This window comes from Herpailurus yagouaroundi, unplaced genomic scaffold, assembly GCF_014898765.1.
Source record: "Herpailurus yagouaroundi ecotype Mexico unplaced genomic scaffold, PumYag 211, whole genome shotgun sequence".
In the NCBI taxonomy this organism is placed as follows: Eukaryota; Metazoa; Chordata; class Mammalia; order Carnivora; family Felidae; genus Herpailurus; species Herpailurus yagouaroundi.
In genome coordinates this window covers 2,145,859-2,166,444 of record NW_024412442.1, presented here as the reverse complement: position 1 = coordinate 2,166,444, position 20,586 = coordinate 2,145,859, and the positions used below count along the sequence as shown (strand labels likewise).

General features: G+C 38.7%; 1 long non-coding RNA gene across 1 annotated transcript; it reads right to left on the bottom strand.

The window, feature by feature from the left end:
- Positions 1–969: 969 nt before the first annotated feature.
- Positions 970–20,367, bottom strand: LOC121016545 (uncharacterized). The gene is made up of 3 exons (XR_005784342.1): positions 20,358–20,367; positions 11,651–11,655; positions 970–1,411 (listed from the first exon to the last, which is right to left on the bottom strand). It is a non-coding gene; the product is annotated as an uncharacterized LOC121016545 (long non-coding RNA).
- Between the last annotated feature and the right edge of the window lie 219 nt (positions 20,368–20,586).

The following is a 20,586-nucleotide window of genomic DNA, read 5'->3' as shown; positions in this document are numbered from 1 at the left end:
GGCATAATACTTAGAATTTCTAAGTTCATTTGTCTGAAGAATCAATTTGTTATTCCAGGATATGCTGTGTGGTTAGTGCCCCTAGAATACATCTCATGAAATGTGGCTCCCGGCACTTTGGAGCCTGGACTGCACTACAGGATCCTTCTTCAGGCGACTAACGTCTCTCGGCCTACATGCTTCCGCTTTGGTTTTTAGCGGACCATCCGTCAGGTCGACCAACAGATATGTGAGAATCCATTCAGTGCACTGACCAGGGGGAGCCCCCGGTTTATCCTTCCTCAGCTACCACAGACACCCTGACAGCTTCTGTAAACACGACTGGCAGTTGCAAGAAGGAAGCATATTTAGTCTAAAGACTGTTTTCTAACCACAGGGGTCCAGTCCAAGCCGCTGGCAGAATTAGTGAATCCTAGTCCTTCAGACTTTCAGTTCAGCGTTTTAATCATCCTCAGTCACTTGCTTTTCCAGTGTGGAGAGAACAGAGCGAGAAGTAATTAAATAACATTTCTTCCTTCTCTACAGGAAACCAAGATGACAATGGCAATTTGTTAACTTCTGGAAATAAGGGAGCAATTAAGGGAGAAGTAAATCTTTGAGGGTTTTCCTAAATCTCGAACTCCTTTTGCAGCAGCTTATTACCAAAGTGTCAGTGTGCACACTGACTTTATTTGGAACAGTGTGTTAACACATATGTGATACTTAGTAAGTCTGGGGATTAATCGATTGATTAATTACCGGCAGATAGATTTCACTCATATGTGGAATTTAAGAAACAAAACAGATGAGCATATGGGAGGAGAAAAAGAGAGAGAGAGACAGGGAGACAAACCAGAAGAGACTCTTAATGATAGAGAACAAACTGAGGGTTGATGGAGGGAGCTGAGTGGGGGATGGGCTAGATGCGTGATAGGCATTAAGGACAGTACTTGTTGGGATGAGCACTGGGTGTTCCATGGAAGTGATGAGTCACTGGGTTCTACTCCTGAAACCAATATTGCGCTGATGTTAACTGACTGGAATTTAAATAAAAATTTGAAATGGAAAAAGAATTATTATTGGCAAAAAGAATAGTAAGGAGCAAGTCTTCACAGTAGGGCATATTTCAAGACATGATTGATACCGTTATTTGTGGAAACTTAGAGAAGCCGACAATCTACCTCCCGTAAAAATGTTCTAAGAAACAAATGAAACAAATACATAAGAAAGGGCTAATTTTGCTACAGCTAGTCTCTAACTCAGTGATGTAACTATATGCAGACTGTGCTTCTGTTTTATTTGTGACATCAAAACCTGACCCTTGAACTTAATTCTGTGAACAAAAAGTTAAACTTCTCTGCTTGAAACGTGACCTTGGTCATCCATCCAGTGTCCTCTTGAAACGTGACCTTGGTCATCTATCCAGTGTCCTCTAGTGTTGCTCATGCCTTGTTTTGCTTATACAACTTGGCTTTCCATGAAGGCTCATTGTTAGAATATCAGATCAAAGATAATTTAAAAAATACAATAAACAAGTATCAGGAGTTTTGGGGAATAAACACACACAATTACATCCCAATTTATAAAAAGGAAAGACCGTTGGGGAAAAGCAAATGAGTTGTTTAATATTGGATCTTTGCATCTGACGGGATTTAATGGTGATAACCATTCTCTATTACTGAATATATTAGAACAATTTAGAGATGCAGGAAGAGTAATAGTTATAAATCTTGGTATTTTTGACATCTCTATAGCAATATGCTTTTTGTATTTGCTCAAGCAGAGAAGACATTTAGACACTAATTATTACTCTATCTTGGTCCAAGACATGACTATTTTTGAGAATGCTTTATGTATGGGGATTCCCACTGAGAAGCTATCTTTTGAAGCCTACTTCCCATCTTCTACCCCAAATCCATTTTTAAAAAACTGTGCCAAACATTGAAATATTTTCAAGTTCTCATCTCAGATGTAAAATTTTATCTTATATCCATTAAACCAAGGATTCTTGGGGCGCCTGGGTGGCGCAGTCGGTTAAGCGTCCGACTTCAGCCAGGTCACGATCTCGCGGTCCATGAGTTCGAGCCCCGCGTCGGGCTCTGGGCTGATGGCTCAGAGCCTGGAGTCTGTTTCCGATTCTGTGTCTCCCTCTCTCTCTGCCCCTCCCCCGTTCATGCTCTGTCTCTCTCTGTCCCAAAAATAATTAAAAACGTTGAAAAAATTTTAAAAAAAAAACCAAGGATTCTTAAAGGGCTGGTCTGGAGAGCGCTGGCATTCCTTGCCATCCTTTGGAGGGGACTTCAAGGGCAAAATAATTCCATAATATTAATAAGATGATATTTATTTTTCCCACATCCATTTGTTAAAGAGCATAGGGTGACACTTTCCTAAAGATCCACGATGTGTGATCATTTTGTGTAATGAAATATTTCAGTAAATGAAAGAACTCAGTGACTAGTATTTTCCAAATGACTGATGCATGATGTTACAAGATCATGCAGGATAAAAAAAATCCAATCAGATTACAAGATTGGCAACTGCATTTTAACAAAGTGCAATGTAAAATGTTTTTTCTTTGTTTGTTTTAATATGGTTACATATTTCCCATTGCAGTTACGTTTAAGAAGCTGCCACTTGATAAATTTTGGTGCAGTATGTAAAAATAATATTCTCTATTATCCAGAAAGGCTACTAAATATCCCTTTGTCTTCGAATGGCAATCTATGGGTGGCAAAATTTAGCTCATGTATTTCCAGAAAAAGAACATATTGTAAAAGACTGCAGAAGCAGACATGATAATCTGGCTAAAGTAATCATATCTTATTGAAGTATTTTACTTATATTAATAAATAACAGGTTTAGTATTATTATATTTAAGTTAACTATCAAATTATTGTAAAGTGTCACAATTAACATTTTTAACCTAGTTATCAGGATGTTTAGCCCACATAAATAAAAGTTCCACCGGAGTCCCAATAACTTTTAGGAATGAAAAAGAGGTCCTGAGGCTGAAAAGTTTAAGCTACTACTGAAAAGAAACATAACTGTTATGAGAATCAAAGAATTCCACATGTATATATCAGCCTCATTATGTGGCTATTTCTCTTTTACTTAAAAGAGAATTGCCCAAAAGTTTGTGAATTAGTATTTTTTATGTGTTTGGGTCTGTCTCTCAAAAAGATCTTCAAAAATATACCTATATTCCTTATTTGCTTATATATTGTAGAAATTCAGATTTGTAAACCATTAAGCCACATTCAATTTCAATTGTTTTTGAGAGAGAGAGAGAGAATGCGCTGGGGAGGGGCAGAGGGGGAGAGAGAGGGACAGAGAGGAAGACAGAGAGAGAGAATCCCAAGCAGGCTCCGCACTCAGCACAGAGCCTGACACAGGCCTCGATCACAGGATCCTGGGATCATGACCTGAGCCAAAATCAAGAGTCGGGTGCTTAACCAACGGAGCCATCCAGGTGTCCCTCAATTTCAAATTTCACACAGATTTTTATCTCCCTGAGAAGTATGCTTTTTGCCCTTATACATCTGGATAATTATTTACTCTCCATACTAACTGGTTTCTGCAGGCCTCACTCTATGCACATTTCTTCAAACCCTCACCAGTCAAGACCTAAAGAACACGGTGGCAGGTCAAAAAAGTCAGAAACACAACCCACACGTCTGCAAATCATAGAGTTGTTAACTTTTTTACCACTCACCTCTTCTCTATAAATTTTAGAACCTACTGGAGAGAAGCAGCATCAGAGGTAGTAAGTTCTTTTATAGGAATATTTGACGAAATGTCTAGGGATTCATATTTGATATTTAGTGCTTTGTGACTGCAGTTTAAGCCAAAATTTAATATAATCTGCTAGATCACCATTCAGGAGAATAATGACTATAGATTGTGTGTGTGTGTGTGTTTGTGTGTGTGTGTGTGTGTGAATTTGATCACATGGACTGTGTATTTCAATAATTGCCCCCTTGTAATCTTAGGTCAGGTAATGGAGGCCTTATAGAGATTGCTACCAACTATAAATACTCCAGTTTAAAGCGACACTAAAAAGTTGATGGTTGTTCAATGAATATAGATGCACAAATCCTGTGAAGGCAAATTAAACTTCTAAAGAAATATTACACGAATAAAAGCTAAATTAACAAGCTAAGGAACTACTGAGAGTTCTTGAAGGATACAAAGGATATAAATTAAAAGGCTGAGTAAAAGTAGCTTAACATGATTTTAGAGGAAAGAAAGAGGTGAAAAATTCATGAAAATTGGACAAATTTAATAGCCAGAAGCAAGCTCCTTCAAGTAATATTACACTTGTGAATTGGTCAGATGCAAACCTTGTAATTGTGGCTTGTTTTATCTTCAGGAGAAGCCAGGATACAAGTTAACAAAATGTTAACGTTTTGAGCATTGACTCTTACTAGTATTCATTATCTTAGGATCCAAAACACTTGTGCTATATTTGACTGGGAGACTACCAGATACATGAGAAAACTCAGATTTGGACCCCAAATTTCAGTGTCAGCCATTGAATGAGACTCTCTTAAGTCTCCTTAAAATTATGCCCACCTAGGAAAACTTTTATTAAGTGAGAAATAGAATGGTGGACGAAATGAACGACCAAAAAAGGGCCAAATAAACAGAACAGAAATGATCGTTATGTAAGAGTGATAATGATGATTTTTTTAAGCCAAAGTTTCATGGTTCTGTACCAAATTGATAGAGATTTATTTGTGGGAATTGATTTACCCACAAAACCCCTGCTTTACTATTATCAGTATTACAATACATAATAAATTTAATAAATCTTTGAAGATTTCCTAAATATCCTTTTGTGTAAATATGGTGTATCCAGAATACATAAAGATATCTTAAAAATTGACGGTAAAAATCAAAGTGAGCCAAAACCACGAGCAGGTGTTTCACCAGGAAGGACACATACGTGAGAAGAGGTCAGTGCTGCTGGCCATTAGGGAAGGAAGAGTCACCGCCCATCTACTAGAGGTGTCACTGCCCATCCACTAGAAGGGCTGCAAGTAATGGAATAAAAGCGACCCCTGCAAAGCCGAGGAGGCAGAGGAACATGTCCCTCACACACTGCCCGCAGCTGTGTCCCTCTGGAAAACACACTGGCAGCATCTACCAAAATAGACGTGTAACCGCCATGCCACCCAGGAACTGCACTCTCCCGCAATCTCTCCCATACAGTGAAGACTTACGTTCACACAAACACCTGCACACAGGTGTTCACGGAAGCTTTCTCCGCAACATTCAAAATGGATCACCACCCGGGTGCCCTCCCACAGGCGAATGGTTACATGAGCCGGGGCGAAGCCACACCGTGGAGTCTATCCCACAACAGAGAAGAACAGACCACTGATACCGGGAAAAACAGCCCCCTTGACCGAACTGTAGACCCCCAAATTGTTTTCGCAATCTGCCTTCCACCACATCTATTTATCCCAAAGTTGATTTCTGAGCTTATTATATCTTATGTATATTTTATTTACTCTTTGCTAGAGATAAGTAAGATCTGCTCTCAGACCTGGAAGAGTGTATACATTTATACTATTTTCAATAGAAGGTGCTACTGTTAAGAAAGATAATTTAACAAAAGTCTTCTTGGAATTGTAACATTTGACTCTATTGTAAAATGCTTATTCCTAAATACTTTATTCTTTTTGATTCTATCATAGATGAGACTGTACCCCTAATTTCCTTTTCCAATTGTTCGTTGTTGGTGTATAGAAATGCAACTGACTTGTGTATGTTGACTTGTATTCTGTATCTTGACTGAATTTATGTATTACTTCTAACTGTTTTTTTTGGGGGGGGGTTCTAGAATTTTCTACATATAGGATATGCCATCTGCTAAGAGAGGTCATTTTACTCCTTCCTGATTTGGATTCATTTTATCCCTGTTTTCTTGCCTCACTGTTCTGGAGAGGCCGTCCGGTACTACACTGACCAGAGGTAATGAGAGGGGTTATCCTTGTCTTGGTCTTCATACTAGAGGAAAAACTTAAAGTTTTTACCATCAAATAGAATGGTAATTGTGGGCTTGTCACAAACAGCCTTTATTATTTTGCAGTACATTCCTTCTATACCCAGTTTGTAGACCGTTCTTCTCTCCTAAGTCAAATGCCTTTCCTACATCTATTGAGATGATCATGCGAAGTTGATCCTTTACGCCATTTACTGTGGTCCATCACACTGATTTGTAGATGTTAAAATGTCCTTGCATCCCAGGGACAACTTTCAGTCAGTTGTGGTGTTAGGATCCCGTCAAGGTACTGTTACATTCAGTTTGTTAATATTTTATTGATGATTTTTGCATCTACGTTCATCAGGAATGTTGGAATGTACTTTTCTTCTCTTGAAGTATGTTTCTAGTTCGGCATCAGGACAATGCTGGTCACGTAACATGAGTTTGGAAGTGCTCCTTTCTTTTCAATTCTTGGTAGTGTTTATTGAAAAACTGGATATCCATATGCAAAAAAAAAAAAAAAAGGAAGAAAGAAATTGGACACTTGCCTTACAACATGCACAAAAATCAACGCAAAATGGATTAAGGTCTTAAATATGACTCCAAACCATAAAACTCCTGGACGAAAACATAGGGGGGAATTTCTTGATGTTGATCTTGGCAACGATTTCTTGGTTATGACACCAAAAGCATAGGTAACAAAAGCAATAGACAGGTGGGATTACATCGAACTGTAAAGTTTCTGCCCAGCAGAGGAAGCAGTCAACAGAATGAAAAATCAACCTATGAAATGGAGGAAAATATATGCAAATCATATCCCTGATGAGGGGTTAATTTCCAAAACATATAAAAAATTCCTACAACTCAACAGTAAAACAAGCAAACAAAACAACACAAATAACTTCATTACAAAAATGTGCAAAAGACTTAGACATTTCTACAAGTAAAATATACAAATGGCCAACAGGTATATTAAAAGACACTCAACACGAGTAATTATCAGGAAAACGTAAATCAAAAACTACAATGAGATAACACCTCACACCTTTTAGGATGACTATTATATATTAAAAAAATGTGTTAATGAGGATAGGGAGGGGAGAAGTTGGAACCATTGTACATTGTTACTGGGAATGCAAAATGGTATAGTGGTTATTGAAAAGAGTATGGAGGTTCTCCAAAAATTAAAAATAGAAGTGGTATATCATTCATTAATTCCACCTTTGGGAATATATGCAACATAATGAAAATCAGGATCTTGAAGATATATCTGTTCCCACGTTCACTGCAGCAATGTTTGCAATAGCCAAGATGTATAAACTTATATATAGTGATCATCTGTTACACTTTTAATACTTTGGATATTGGAATTATACATATAAACAATTTCCACCTTATTGTAGGGTGGTGAGCTGCATGCATATCTTCTAATACCTCACCAATCAATGGAGCTGTTGGAGTCACTGACCATGGCTTAACTATTATTCCTAAAGCATCCGTATGCCTGGCTCATAGTGGAGACTCTGGAAAGGCTGGTGGAGTAGTTTCTCATTAACATCACTTTTAATATAGCAAAATAAATGTAAACACCCATTAAAGCCAGGAGTTGAGTTCCACTGAACAACTTTTGTCATACCTTTGAGACGGTATCTTTAAACAAATTAAACTCAAAATTCATATTTAGTTACAGATCTCCTTTAAGTACTTATGAAATGCCTCCACCTTTGCTGGATCGTGCACATTAACTCCTGCCGCCACATGGTTTTAATATATTTTTAAATGTTTGGTCTAGATTTGGAGTAGCTGGCACCCAAGAGAAGAATAGTGTAATGCAGGACTCTGAAAAGTATAGTAGACTGATTTTGGAGAAATATTTAGAATGAAATGGAAAGACAGAGGCAACAGAAAGACACATTGGATTTTGGTATTGTGAGTTTAAACAACAGAAACAAAATTAGAACGTGGATGGATATTGTACATATCTCAGAATTCTGATAGACAAATCACTTGTACGGAAACATTTGAATTAGAAACCTTGCAACCAATTACCGTAGCTACTAACACTATGTGAAGGTGTGTTTCCCTTCCTAGATATCTTACTATCACTCTAATTTTCATATTAGAAAAAAGCCACTGGGTAGATAAATGATGGTACATGGATTGAAGGGAAGTTTACATATATTAAAATGAAATTTCTCACTTCTTGTATTAAAACCATGTTATCAAAATACACATTGTAATATCACTCAAGTTAAATATTTTGATTCATAAAACACTGCCTTTAGTTTCTATACATTTCGTTTTCTAAGTTGTCTTTTTATTTACGGGGGTTATTAGGCAATGTCAAAACCTATCCAAGTTTCCGAAACCCCCCAAAACACAAACTTTGCAATCTGGTGATTAATATAATTTTTATTGAAATGAAATACATTCAGAAATACAGCAGGTTCTTTTAAAGGACTTTCATAGGATGGGATCCAAGTAACTCCTAAATCTGTCTTTATAATTTCACTATTCATCACCGCAGAAATAAGGTGGAATCAATACTGCGTGGCAGCGAGCAGCACAGGGAACCAGGCAAGAAAACAGGAGCTGAGACCTTCGCACTCGTGTGATTGACAGCATCCTGCACAACAGCTAATCATCCTGACAAGACTCTACTTCATGAAAATGAGTCGTTAGATGGACAGCTGTCAGGACCGATAAATGTGCATTTTAAATATACAGTCAACCTAATTTCGTGTGCAATTCGTTTAAAATTATTTCCTACATTTTTATGTACTCAGTGTCCTTCAATACTACCAGGTGATAATAAATGCTTCTGAGCTGGAATATGTTTGTGCTACTCATAGGCAAGACTATGGCTGTTCTCTAACAAATTAGCTGCTTCATCTTCCTACGCATTGACTTCTAAAAGATAATATAATTATAATCTAGTCATTTAGTGCTCTCAAAATCAGCATTATTAGGAAATTTAAGACACATTTATCTGTGTGTTTCTAATGTCTAGGAAACAGGATGTGCTCAATAAATCTTTGTGGATTTCATGGATGACAAACCTCAAAATAATCACTAGCGCCTTTAACCAAATACTTCCGCAGCCGTTTATCTCCACCTGGTATATACAGTGTGACTGGCCTTGGAATATGATAATTAACATTTGCCTTTGCTTCCTTAATATCCGACAAGGTCCCCTGTCAATATTTTCTCCTTAGCATGGCACCTTATTGTGGGGCTCTCTCTAAAATACAAAATTGCTCTTACACAGAAGTGCTCTCCATTTAGCAGTGTTTTTCCATCCTGTCCTGAAACCTATCTTTCCACCACTCTGTTAATATTGATTCAGGGTCTTTGACAGGCCAACACACTCAACCAACATAATCACGTTTGTAATCTATACTCCTGATTGTGTCATTAAGACTTGTCACTAGAGCGTCTCAAACTTACAATTTTCTAATTAAAGAGATTCATATAGTATACTCGTAGAATTAAAAACAAAGGACTATGAACTTCTCAAATTAGGTGTTAGGCGACAGAAGTCATCTAATTCAAAGGCACTGGGTATTGCTAAAAATCTTCAGTAGTGATTCCTAGGCTGTATTTCCATAGGTAGCGTCAGGGGGTAGCAGGACACATTTTTCACAATCGTCTGCACATTATCTCTCTAGTTTTATTTTATACAAAAAAGAAGGCTATCCCCTCACCCACAAGCACCATTTATATTACTATATGTATTTTCATATGTATATATGGTTTGGTCTTGATCTATTTTCACTTTGGTGGCGTCAAAGTGTGGTTGAGCTAGACGGCAACTTTTTTTAAGTTACAAATTGCAGCATCAGGCCATCGGAGATGGGATGGATGGATTTTAAAGACGGCATCTGTGGGTGGTGTACAGGTGTATGAGCTTTCCAGGGCTGAAATCACAAAGCGCACAGACCAGGTGGTTGAAGACCCACCTGGCTTCCCTGCAGCTCTGGGGTCTAGAGTCCGCGATCAGATGTTGGGGCTGGCTCCTTCTGAGATCTGTGGTGGACTAGCTTCCGGTGCCCTGCTGGCAGTCTTTGGTGTTCCTTGTCTCGTAGATGAGGCACCACACAGATCTCTGCCTTGATCTACACGTGGCATTTTCCTGTGTATGGGTCTGGTTCCCCTTTGTGTGAGAACACCAGGCATTTGAGTCTGGAGCCTTCCCCACACCAGGAAGACCTCATCTGAACCAACTGCATCTGCAACAATCCTATTTCCAAATAAGGTCTGAGGTACTGGGGATCAGGGTGAATATGAATTTTTGAAGGATACGATTCATCCGTTAACAACATAAAATTCTGGACATATCTGCATGTGGTCTGCTTTATTTTTTTAAATCCAATTTATTAAGAGAAAGAGGAGACGACAGCAGAAAAATCTGGCTTTGACATATGACTTGAATTCAGTGCTTTGTCACTCTAACAATCCTGTCTTCAAGTAGTGTGAATGTATTTTTGAAATTGCAGCCTTCCATGGGGGAAAACAACAAATAGAACGTTTGATATTCGAATAATAGATGCTTTTCTCTTCTGACAAGGAGATAGACAATTTTCTCTTTAGGCAAGCAAAACACTCTTCTGAGTGCTTAACACACAGGAGTTAATAGCGTATTTTTGAGGATGGAGGAGAGAGAAAACATTGACACTGGTCTCAATGGGCAGCTCACTGGAGTGCTTCAGCTATTTTATTAAATGACAATTTACTCACAAATCCATGTAAGAGATGTAGTGACAAATTTTACCTCGATAGATGCATTTGGGTTTTATCCTTTCTTTTTAGGATCACATCTGCTGAGAGTGATCTTGCAAGGTCTGCTGTTCTGTGGTGACTGACACATGTGACTAAGGGCTCCTCACTAGCAAGGTTCATCTTATCCACCTGTAACCCCTAGGCTTTTTTTAATAATCACAGACCCTAAAAGAGTTCTGGGAGTACAGTATTCGTAAGTAAAGGGATCTGGGTTTTTGTTCATTGACGGACGTTAATGTCTCTTGTGGATTTATTTATATGACTGGTAAGTGTGAATGATTCAACTCTAAAACTGTCAAAAAGTATTATTGAGTATTTCAAAGCATGTCTTCCTTTTAAAGCAGGTTCCTCGACACAGTCACCGTGAAGATTAAAAAGCAGCCAACTGGTCACTTCCCTGTGACCTCAAGGGACTCTGAGCAGGTGAAGTCACCTTTATTAAAATTTATTAAAATGAGCATGTCCCATGATTTTTCAACTCTTTCAATCCAAGCCACATTGCTCCCTTATGTGTTTGTGATACATAACGAGATTGTATCTGTCTGTTTTATAACAAAGAGTATGGCTCCATGTTTCTGATGCTTGATTGTCAGCATCGTTTCAACCTAAGCCTTCTTCACCTTCTGCCCCAGAGCTGGGGAAGCGGATAAAAGGCCCCCTGATTTGGCCCTGGCAGAACTGGAGACCATGTGCCAGGAAACCAGCCCTATTCTCCCAGCCGGCCCACGGACACAGAAATACGACGACAAAACAAAACCCAAGCAGCTTTCTTTCCTGGTTCTTTTAAGGTACTGCAGGCCATTCTGGACCAGACTGAGAGCCCCGCTACACTCTGCTGTGTGTGTGTGTGTGTGTGTGTCCATCACTAATGACGTCAGAACCAAATACTGAGTGGGAATCCACCTTGACTTTGCAGCTATTAACAGTTTTGCTTTGTGGGGCTATGTTCTCTACATGATCAGACATCTACAAATGAATAACTATGCATTTTTGTCTTTGCCTTAAATCATGATACTATAATAAAAAATCATCAACACAGGGCTTTGAATCAATACAGCAAAATGTAGGAAGGAAGGATACTTTTCCCTACGATGAATGAGATAGTGTATGTTTCCTTTGGTTTAATTTTCAGCTTTGTGGTGGCCTGAATCTCATCCAAATTTCCTTTGTAGTTGATCTTTGGAAAATCAATCAATTTAAGCTAGCCAAATATATTTAATTCAATTCCAGGCGAGGACGAAGTAAACAGCATGTTTCTTTGCCCTGACAATTTTCCATTACAAGTAGTATGCTGGGGCTGTGGGGTCGTACCGTCCCCAACAGTCTGGACACAGCTTTGCCCAACTACATGTTCACTGATGTCATGTGGGAGGTAGCTAGTTTTCAGCCATACCGGAGCATTTGCATCATGAAATCAAATTCTCCAAAGCAGGGCATTTTTCCCTTTTAAAGGGGGAAATAAAGGCAGACGATTTGGTACTGGGTCTCAATAGCAGTGTGTGTCTAACAGCCAGTAGTTGAACAGCATCAGCCATTTTTAACCTACTAAGTTAAAATTCTGTCACAAATCTAGGTAAGATAAGAAACACATGGATGAGTTTACTTTCAATGTATGCATTTGGTTTTTACCCTCATGGTGTTAGCATTAAACTCCACTGGTGCACAAGTAGAAAAAAACAGAACAGGCAGGAGATACATTAGAACCAAATGTTATCTTCCTTACCTCAAATCGGCTTACTTGGGTTATTGGCCAGGGAGCAGTTTTTTTTGGTTTGGTTTTGTTTTCTGGGTTTTTTTGAAACATGTCATCTCTCTAAAAAAGATGAGCAGGTTGAGAGCTACGTAGCAATTACTCATGGCTATTCAATAAGCCCAAAACTATTTACCAATGTGTGGGGCCCATGTCGGAAACATAAATCCTAATATCTGGGAACAGAGCCCCAAGAGATTCTATACTAGAAATGAATTCTGAACTCAAAAAAAAAATGTTTTCCTATTAGCAGTATGACTAACCTTCATTTCTTACAACTCAACTCAAATTTTTAAATATCTCTCATTAAGAATATCCTCCTCTGGTGATCCCAGTCAAAATAACATCAGCATTCTTCACAGACCTAAAACAAACAAACTTAAAATCTCTATGGAACCAGAAGAGACCCCCAATACCCAAAACAATCCTGAGAAACAAAACCAAAGCTACAGGCATCACAATCCCAGACTTCAAGCTATATTACAAAGCTGTCAGCATCAAGACAGTATGGTACTGGCACAAAAACAAACACATATATCTGTGGAACAGAACAGAGAAACCAGAAATGGACCCACAAACGTATGACCAACTAATCTTCAAAAAACAGGAAAGAATATCCAATGGAATAAAGACAGTCTCTTCAGCAATCAGTGTTGGGAAAACCGGACAGCGACATGCAGAAGAATGAACCTGGACCACTTTTTTACAACCGACACAAAAATAAACTAAAAATGGATGAAAGACCTAAGGTTGAGACAGGAAACCATCGGAATTTTAGAGGAGAACATAGGCAACAATTTTTTTTTTTTACCTCGGCCACAGCAACTTCTTACTTGACACGTCTCCGGAGGCAAGGGAAACAAAAGTAAAAATGAACTACTGGGACCTCATCAAGATAAAAGCTTGTGCAGAGTGAAGGAAACAATCAGCAAAACTAAAAGGCAACCAACGAAATGGGAGAAGATATTTGCAAACGACATATCAGATAAAGGGTTAGTATCCAAAATCTACAAACAACTTGTCAAACTCAACACCCAAAAAACAAATAATCCAGTGAAGACATGGGCAAAAGACATGAATAGACACTTCTCCAAAGAAGACATCCAGATGGCAAACAGACACATGAAAAGATGCTCAGCATCACTCATCATCAGGGAAATACAAATCAAAACCATGATGAAATACCACCTCACACCTGTCAAATGACCAAAATTAACAACTCAGGCAACAACAGAGGCTGGCGAGAATGCAGAGATAAGGGAACCCTTTTGCACTGCTGGTGGGAATGCAAACTAGTGCAACTGCTCTGGAAAACAGTATGGAGGTTCCTCAAAAAATTAAAAATAGAGCTACCCTACGACCCAGCAATTGCACTACTAGGTATTTTCCCAAAGGATACAGGAGTGCTGTTTTGAAGGGGCACATGCACCCCAATGTTAGCACTATCAACAACAGCCAAAGTATGGAAAGAGCCCAGATGTCCATCAACTGATGACTGGATAAATAAGATGTGGCTGATATATGCAATGGAATACTATTCAGTGATCAAAAAGAATGAAATCTTGCTATTTGTAACAACATGGATGGAACTAGAAGGTATTATGCTAAGTGAAATAAGTCAGTCAGAGAAAGACAAATATCATATGACTTGACTCCTATGTGGAATTTAAGATATAAAACAGAGGAACATAGGGGAAGGGAGGCAAAAATAAAATAAAAATAGAGGGAGACAAGCCAGAAGAGACTCTTAAATACAGAGAACAAACTGAAGATTGCTGGAGGGGAGGTGGTGGGGGGATGGGTTAAATGAGTGAGGGGCATTAGGAGGGCACCTTTGGGATGAGCACTGGATGTTATATGTAAGTGATGAATCACTACATTCTATTCCTGAAGTCATTATTACACTATATGTTAATAACCTGGATTTAAATTTAAAGAAATAAAAATAAAATAATTAAAATTAAAGTAGGAAAAAAAAGAAGATTGTCCTCTGGGGGCACCTGGGTGGCTCAGTTGGTTATGCATCTGTCAGCTGAGTTTGGCTCAGGTCATGATCTCAGGGTTTGTGGGATCAAGACCCGTGTTGGGCTCTGTGCTGACAATGCAGAACCTGCTTGGGACTCTCAATTTCCCTCTCTCTCTGCCCCTCCCCAGCTCATGATCTCCCCCCCCTCAAAAAAATATGTATTTATATTTTTATATATTTATTATATATATATTTTTATGTACAAAAATATAAAATATATATTTAGTTTATATTTTATATATTTATGTGTGTATATATATATAAACTTTTATATATATATATATATATATATATATATATATATATATATACACACATATAAACTTAATAAAAGATCCTCCTCTGGTAAGAAAGGACAGACACACCTATGGTAGTGATTAACGTCACTGAAATCTATAGAATTATTCTGGCCAGTAATTGAGTAACAGATGTTATACCCAGACTGCCAGATCATTCTCACATCCATGTAAATGAGAAACTACTAACACAAAGCATTATTTTGTAAAATATGACACCACCTGATTGATCTTATGTATGTTAATTAATAGAGTAAGTGATAGCAGTTCATAAAATGTTTATAGTGAGCTCTGTGTAAGAGACCCCTTAAAATGATGAGCATCATGACAGAAAGAAATGGTTACATCTGGAAAGGAAAACTAACAGGAAAATTATTGGAGATAGTGAATATTAAGAAGGCAATAAGCACATACTATTTTTGATAAAATTAAAGACCTACGCTATTGCAGTTGGAACTTTAGCAAGGGTATATAATAAAATTTAATGAATGATGAAATATCTAGAAGAGCGCGAATAACAGTTGTGGGTAGCTATTTATAATTTTCAAATTTATCCGACAGCAGTTTGATGAAGGGAGAACTCACAGAGCGGCTACTATGCGATTCAAGGACTGTGAGACACATAGCACATCTCAACCGGACACGGCAGCTCTTCCATTCGCTGCGATCAGGAAACAGTCTTAGACGGGTTACCGCGGCTGCTCACGTTGACCCAGCCAGGGAAAGGCAGAACTGGATTTGAACTGAAATCTACCAACGGCAAAATCTCTGGCACTTTTTCTGCAGCTGAGTCCTCGATCAAATTAGCGCGCGGCCCCTGCCCTGCTCGGTGATTAGGGGCGGCCGCGCTCAGAGGCCCCATCGGGTCCAACTTCCCGCAGAACGTTCACCTGTGCATTCCGTCACCAAGTATTCTCTGAGCGACTTCTGTAATCGATGCTGCCGATTCAAAGCCAAAGAAAACAAAAGAGTTGCTCTCTTCATTGAAGTAGGAGATCGGTATTTTAGTGGAGCTGGTTTCCTAGTATCTTAAGGCAAAATTCAAAAACAGAGTTCCGATCTTAAGAGTCGCAGCCCATGTGGGTTCGCTGAGGCAGCTTCGTGTGTCCATCGATGCCTCCCCCTCTGCTGGGCCGCTCTGCTGGCGAAGAGAACAGCCGGATGCTGTCGCTCATGCCGGGTCGACACAAAAATGAAGGAGGCGTAGGTGGGACTGTAGAATTCCAGGACTCTGCCAGCAGGTGAAGCGCCCCTGGTGTAAACGCCCTCCCGGCACCCATCACCGCTGCTGTCCCCGTTAGCAGAATTGCAGTTCACATGTCCCTGGCATCACTCAACTTGTTTGCTCACGATTAATCTCCCGAGGCTTCAGCAAAATGGAACCAACCACCATTTTGGAAAGTCGACATTTCTTCATGGTTTCTCGGGACATTAATTTATCAATTCCTAAGCCTCTCCTTTCTCTGTCACGAGCCAAATGAATCCCGATCAAGGTAGATTTTCAAAAACTAAAAACACAATTCCCACTTACATGTAGAAAACACAAATGTCACATATTTATGATGTCGTTAATGACAGAAACAGGAAGATGGTAAAGACCTGTCTAATCACATTTGAGGAACTCGGTATTTATAGGCATTTGAAATATATATATTAGAGTAAGATCCCCAGGTTACAAACAGAACTGGATAGTGAACTATAGGGAGCCCAAATCATAACCTTCGGGATCAACTTTTCTACCAGAGGGAGATCTACAAGCTAACATCTAACGTTATAATTTCTAGGGCATGATCATTTAGCAGAAAACAAAGTGAAAGCCAATAAATTACCCCAAAGAATTAAATAATATTTAGGTAGGCCTATTAAAATATGCCCCAAGGGGACAATGAAAGAACATGTACTTTCTTTGGTCTTATTTCCAAAATTTAGACAATTTTCCTTAATACTTCACATCAAGGTAGTGTCTATCCCTGCTTTATTCAGGAACACCCCCCAATATTATGAACTGTCATCTTTAAAAGCAGTGACGTTAAAACTCCCCAGACCACCCACTGTTTACCAGGTGGATTGTGCAGAAGAGTCTCAGTGCATAAATCAGATATTTGGAATTACAACATTGTCCTTCGATTTGCAACATTATGCCCTCCTATAGCGTTAGATAAATGGAAAACACCTGAATTCGTCTACATGTTCTAGGTGTAAAAAATGTATGCTAAAAATAGCTACACCCCATTTCAATTGATTGCTCTTTATCACCAATCTTTCCTGAGGCTTTTAAGATGCCTGATGGATGCATTCATTTCATGAATTTTGAACTTTAAAACATCAAAATATGAAACTGATGAATGCCTTTTATACTCTAATTTCCTAACACAGTTGTATTCCTATATCATATAAATGAAATTTCACACACTTTCCTTTCATATGATTGCCAGTATATTTGCTGAGACACAACACATTATTCAAATTTTGCCAATGCCATTAAACACTTTCAATGCGCTTAATCGGTACTGCTGTTGCTCAAAGGACCCTTTCAAAAATACTTTGGAAGTATTTCTGTCTTTAGTTTTGGAGAAGCTCCTGATTTCCTCCACTTAAAAAACCAGAGGAGAAAATATGCAAATACCAGCATCATTTGCATATCTACTCTTTCCTGCATTTTCCTGACCAATGAGCAACTCCTCCCATCCACATAGGCTACAGGCCCACCAGCATGTGAAAGGAACACCCCTCTTCCTTCCTTCCTGTTTTGCCTGGAGAGAAGAAGTGGCGAGGGAAGCTGATATTGGCAACCCCACATGTGTATATTTTAATGCTTTCTCTTACTTAAGCTTCGGGTTTGAGTCTCTAACTTTGTAGTCGAAATGCCATTTCTCACTCTTACAGTAGCTAAAGTCAACTCACCCAACACAAGATACATGAGCTTTTCTCCATAGTATTTTCCTTTACTGAAACTACAGTTTTAACATAACATCACCTCTATCCCCCAACTACTCATCAGCACAGAGTCTAAATTAATTCTTTCTTCACAGACATGAGCCATTGTTGACAATGTCTTTCCTCATTGTCATAAACTGGGCATTCTAAACTCACAGCTATTTTATTTGTTCATAAAACGTGATTTGTTTTGTTTTGTTTCCTGTGCTCTTCTATGAGCTGCTTACTATTCTTGTCACCCGACCCCAAACTCTCAGATGTTTCCCTTTGGGTGGTTCAGAATCTGCACCGTATTTTAAGTGAGGTCAACACAGACTAGGATTGCTTGTTAAAACGAATACCTGTGTCTGCTGTGAAGCCAGATGGAAAGACAGAACTAAAAACAAGAAGGACAGGAATATATCCCAAGGCATGTCAGATGCAAACAGAAATCCCTAATGTGTATTCACATTAAAAGAAATAACTGTGGGGGGATGATTTTATGATTAATCCTGCAGTTGTCATTCTGCGGTTGTCTTGCTTGAAGCGTGTGCACAATCATCTCTTTACTGCACACTACCCCGTATTGGCCCACAGTGAGCACCTGCCATTTCTGACCACTAGGTGTTTCCACTCTTATTAGCATCTCTCCTGACCCTGTAAGAAAATGATATAAAAATATGTCTTTCAGAGTTCCTATTCCTCTGGTATCAAAGCCCTGCACAGACCTGAACCCCCTACATTCATGTTTTCTATTTGCTCCTCCTTGAAAAGATAGGATTCTAGCCTTTTAAAAATTCTGATTTATTTATTTTAACTGATGTACAGCTGACACACAATGTCAGCTGTACATTATTTTCAGGTGCACAACATAGTGATTTGGCAAGTCTGTATGTCATATCAGCACAAGGGTATATCTTGTCATATCTATCAGACGAGGATCTAGTCTCAAATGCAGGCTAAAACTATGTGATTTTGAGAAAATGACAAAATCACACTTGAATCAACTACCGCAATTGATTTTAAAATTAGAAACGCTAACCTGAGGGGCGCCTGGGTGGCTCAGTCGGTAAGCGTCCGACTTCAGCTCAGGTCATGATCTCGAGGTTCGTGATTTCGACCCCCGCGTTGGGCTCTGTGCTGACTGCTCAGAGCCTAGAGTCTGCTTCGGATTCCGTGTCTGCCTCTCTCTCTGCTCCTACCCACTCACACTCTGTCTCTCAAAAATAAATAAGCGTTGGAAAGAAAGAAAGAAAGAAAGAAAGAAAGAAAGAAAGAAAGAAAGAAAGAAAGAAAGAAAGAAAGAAGGAAGGAAGGAAGGAAGGAAGGAAGGAAGGAAGGAAGGAAGGAAGGAAGGAAGGAAGGAAGGAAGGAAAGAAAGAAGGAAAGAAAGAAAGAAAGAAAGAAAGAAAGAAAGAAAGAAAGAAAGAAAGAAAGAAAGAAAGAAAGAAACAGTAACCTGAGAAATGCCTGATATCCAGGATCGGTCTCATCCTCCTGGCTGGTGCACAATCCATGCCCTGGGACCGGTCCACAGGACCACAGCTGGCCTCTGCCCCACCTTCCAGCTCAGGAGGGAACTCACTGTCTAAACCTTCCAGGTCAATACATTTCCCAGTTTTATTTGAACACTTCATGGTGGAACTACTGTACTTAAACAGTAAGTATCATTATGTATTTACAGATCTAACTAAATCACCCCATCCTCATCCAGGCCACAGAAAGCTTTTCTCTTCCCTCTTTCCTCCCTTTCTTCCTTCTTTTGATAAGATACTGTTTCCCTTCCTATTCATTTTGATATGTTTCCTTCAAAAACTATCCCACCATGAACATTAACCAAGGGGTTTTGAAGAAATCACTAGATAGCTTTAATCAGAGCCACCCACAGTCACTCAACTAGAAACATGAGAAATCCTTTACTTCTTCTTAATGTAAGTGGAAATAATAACGATATTTACATCCATATCATCATTATCATCATCACCATCATCTACATCATTTCTTGAACTTCTACGAAGTAATTATTTCAAGAGTACTGTATGCCCTAATATTTTTGTCTAAATTATTAAGTTGATTAAATATTTCAAAAGCATACATAAACCACCTTTAGGCAGCACCTAGAAGAAATGATTTAATAAGATGCCTCCAAAAAAACCTGAAATTTTTCTGTTGTAATACCATACATCTAGAAGTATTACATGCAAGTTCGTGTTCAATAATGTTTCTGGATAGCAACCGTTAAATAATATTCTATTTTCCAAAAGCTCACTTTCGCCTCTCTCAATTTTCAGAAGTTATCTCCCTTTAAAAAACTGAAGTTATTCAGAGCTTCCGTACTATACAACTTAACTTTTTTCTTCAACCCTATCTCCAGTAACTGAAGATGTTTTATTTCATATGTTGCCCCGTAAGAGCAAACACATACCGAGTGCCAAAATGGCCCAGTTACCGTGGAAGATGATTCACAGACACTAACTTATTAAATCCTTACAACTCTGTGAGTTACGTACTAACATTCTACAGAACAGGAAACTGAGGCATGGAAAGGTTAACCACCCACCCAAGATTACACAACTAGGAAGTAGTACCTCTGGGATTCACACCCCACAGATGAACTGGTACAACTGACCTTCTTAACCGAGCTGCTAAATGAGCATACATTACAGTACAAAGAGATGGTGAGCTGAGGCAGCTTTTAGATCATAATCTAATTTAATTCTTTAATGCAGGGCCAGTCTGTGAGTTGGGGTAGATCACCTTCTCCGAGCTTCACTTTTTAAAAAATAAATGCATATGCATTTTTAATTTTTAGGCTAACTTTTAACAGACTGAATTTCGATGACTCTAAAAA